Consider the following 4,018-nt stretch of genomic DNA (forward strand, 5'->3'; position numbering starts at 1 on the left):
ACCATATGACAAATCGGGCTATCAGCATGCTAATGAGGATATGGATGATATGCCCGGTCAGGAAGGTCGTTGGAAGGATTGCAAAAAGTCTCTCTTCATGAATTCCTCACAGGACACGCCTGAAGATGCCGCCTCAACACAGGCTCAACTAGCTGGGGGTCGTACAGTGCTTAGCCTGGGAACGTTGGGGCTGGGGTTAAGGAAGGGTCTGGAAGGTGGGCCCAAGAAAAAGGAGAGGAAGAGATCGGGGAAGATAACTGCCTCCAAACAAGCCAGAGCACATAGTAGCCAGATGGTGGATTCTGAAGAGCGTGTAACCATGAAAGGTGCGGCCATGTTCCATCTCACAGGCACGCCGATGCTACCGCCGAAACCGCTGGAGGCACTATCAGGGGATCTGAGGAGACTGCACGACAATGTGCTGTCGACTGAGAAAAGCCTACTAGCCTCAAAGGATCCAGGATATCCGACATACGCGGCTCGTGTGCCTGAGGGGAAGTGCTACGTGGACACACGGCCCGCAGAGGTGTTCTTCCTGTGGTTTGACCATATCTTTGAGATGTTTCTGACAAGGCAGCTCGATTTTTACAATCGTCCGCCTTTTTGCGCTACATATGAGCTCCGTCATGGAGAGTGAAGAAGTCTCGCAAATCTGTGTGGCGGATCCGTACTACATGCACGACTCTTTCTTGAGTCTCGGCGATTTTGAGCGTGAAACTGCTAGGGACTACCTCCAAAACTTCATGGTGCAGAATAAGGACCTGGAAATTGTCCTCCTGCCTTATCATCCAAAGTAAGTTAGTTCCGGACAACCCTTTTGTACATTTCAATCATTCCTTCTCACTCATATGGAGAATAATTTGAGGTGTCTTTTCCCCATAGCAACGGGCGAGCCGTCCTTATCGTTCTTTACTCGTGAGTCTCCCACGCCATGTATTTTGACCCTTCCAGAGACTACGAGAAAAAGGACTACACCCACATAATGAATATTCTAGATGATGCTCTCCAAGGCTTCAGCATTACAGGTGGCCACATGCAGATCGGGAAACAAAGGAACAGGAAGATGCGTTTCGCGCATAAAACTAACTTCTCCTACATCTATGTCCCAAAACCAAGCAACAAGGATGGATTCTACATCGTCCATCTCATGATTGAGTTCAGCACGGATCACCAAAAGCTTCGCATGACAAGCATAAATGATGATCGTATCCACAATTGGCTAGAATCTCATGGAGAAGCGGATTATAAACTTAGAGATGACTTCTTTCGCATCCAAAAGGACATTGCGACGATCATCATGCAAGAAGTCGTCGATGAGAAGGGGATGTTCCACCACGGCCCTATATCGCGAGCTGACGTCCGAACTCGCATAGGCATGCAACGTCTAGACCTCACACCATTCAAGAAGCTAGGGTCCATCCTCGATGATATGGAAGGATGGAACTTCTAGTGATTTACGATGCCGATGATGATGATATGTATCGGTTGAACTTGTATGCTTTCTGTAGCGATGAAACTTTGTGATGTCCACGGTCCCTGCCAAACTTGCGTAAAGCTACTTTGTTAGTTTGCGTACGATGACCTGCATACCTCTAGTTAATTAGTTTGCGTACTATATGTTGCATCTAGTTGCTAACCCTTTCTTTTTCGTGTTGCTCTAGTATATTTTGTTGCATATGATTGTACATCCTCTTCATGAAGATGCATCTCTAATAGGTACCTAGTTTCTTGATGGCGAAGTGCTATGTCGTGTATGAAGGAAGGTTCCGGGAGTGTATGACGAGTGGCATGAGTGTCAGGCGCAAGTGCAGGGGGTCCCGGGCGCCAGCCATAAAGGCTTCAAAAGCAGACAAGAAGCACAAGCTAGTTACTTGAGGTCCAGGCGAGTGCGAGAGAGGACTCATGACCGCCGCCTCATGTACTGCATAGTTCCACTATCACTCATAGTGATAGCACTTCTCGCGTATATCATTGTTTAGATGGATGACGTTGTAGTTGCAAGTATTCGAGACTTGCATGTATCGCTATTTTTGAGATGATGACGAGATACCACTTTGTGTTGGATTATGATTATGATAAGACTATTTGTATGTATATGCTATGATTACATTTGTGGTCTCACAGTGTATGTATATGATGATGACATTTGCATGTGCTAAAGATTCTTGTATAAAGCCTATTCAAATACAAAACAAATATGTAGGAAAAAAAATAAAAAAACTACTAAAATTAGCAGTAGCGAGTGGAGGAAAGTTAGCAGCAGCGTCACTATAGCAGTAGTGCATACGGCCAAAGCGCGCTAGAGCTATTAGCAGTAGTGAGCTTCCACGCAGCACGCTGCTGCTACACTTGTATAGCAGAAGCGCGGCCGCGCACGCGCTGCTGCTATGGGTTAGCTGTAGCGCCCTATTAGTAGCGCCGGTGCCCGCGCTACTGGTAGGCCAAAAACCCGCGCTGTTGCTAGGCTTTTCCCTAGTAGTGTCAGATTGAACTTAGGTGATCTATAAGACTGCATTAGGGTTTTGGGTCAGATTGAACTTAGTTAACTGGCATTAGGTTGGTACTGCATTAGGTTGGTACTGCAATTGGTTGGTGATAGTTAACTAAAATTTATAGTTAACTGAACTTTTTTAGTTAACTGAATATGCTATGTTTCCTCTGTTGTATAGGTTACCTGTGATTTTTGGCGTTGGGAGGTTGAATATGTGCAGCATCTTGTTGAACATAGGGTTCTTGTTGGTGATGCTGCTGTGGATGCAATAGGAGCAGCTGAGGATAAAAGGGAGGAGCTTGAGAGGAAGAGGACTGAAGCAATGAACACAAGAAGCATAGATGGAAGAGGCATGGCTATGAGAGGTGCTGGCAGAGTTGATATTGGGTCATTTGGCACACCTAGTGAGAAGAACTTTGCTACCAAGCAGCAAGTTGCTATGCTGCTTGGATTAGGTAGAGAAATCCTACTGCTGCTGAAGCTGGTGATGGCTGATGTTATGGTGCTTTGTGTGTTGTGTTTCATAGTAGTCATGAAGAAGTGAGATGTAGTGAAATCAGTGAGCACACTAAGTAGATTAAGTACTTGTTTGGGGTTTGGATGCATGCTTTGATGGTTGTAATGGTTGCATGTTGTAATGGTTGTAATGGATAACTGATCAAGTATTATGAAGACTGGAGTTATGTACCAATGTTGTTATGTTATCTTGGAATGTTGAATATGTACCAATGTGGTTATGTTACTTCTTTGTTTAAAGAGCAACACAACATGTATCAATTCAATTCTAATCATTTGACAACATATTACAGTTGAAAACCAAATCCATTGCACTTAAAATTTAGTTGACAGTCAAGATAAATTCAGTTGACAACCAAATCCATTTCACAACATACTTGGACAAATTCAGTTTACACAGGGACAAGAACAAGATAAGTTTAGTCAAAATCATTCAGCATCCCCGTAAATTTCTTTATATTCTCCTTGGTCTCCTCTTTGTGTTTGAATAAGTGACCTATCATGTACTCAAGCTTTCTCTTCTCTTGCCTCAGTTGATCCCTCTCCTGCATGACTTGGTCCCTCTCTTTCTCTGCCTTAGCCCTGAATACCCGATGAATGTTTGTTACTGTTTTGTCAGTGCTCTTCTTCTTCTCAAGCTCTTCCTTCAGATCAGCCAAAGCAATTTGTGGGTTGCCTAATTGGCTCATTACCTACTCCTTTTCAGCCACCGGCTTGGCAAAATCAAGCTTGAAATGTCTCAGCTCATTCTCCATTTTTTGTCTTCTCTTCCATGATATTCAAGTTCTGTTCAACACTCAACACATTTTTTGTTAGCCTTTGTTTTGTCTCCTCTTCATACATGCTCCATATGGTAGCTAGGCTCATCTTCAATGCTTTAGGCCACTCAGGGTCTATCCATTCCACATAGGTGCATTTATGTACTTCCTATCATCCAAAGAAACATTCAGTTAAGTGACATTATTCAGTTATCTGCAAATCTTCAGATAAAAGCCACTGTCACTGTAAAAT

Source organism: Triticum aestivum, chromosome 1B (assembly GCF_018294505.1).
Source record: "Triticum aestivum cultivar Chinese Spring chromosome 1B, IWGSC CS RefSeq v2.1, whole genome shotgun sequence".
Classification (NCBI taxonomy): domain Eukaryota; kingdom Viridiplantae; phylum Streptophyta; class Magnoliopsida; order Poales; family Poaceae; genus Triticum; species Triticum aestivum.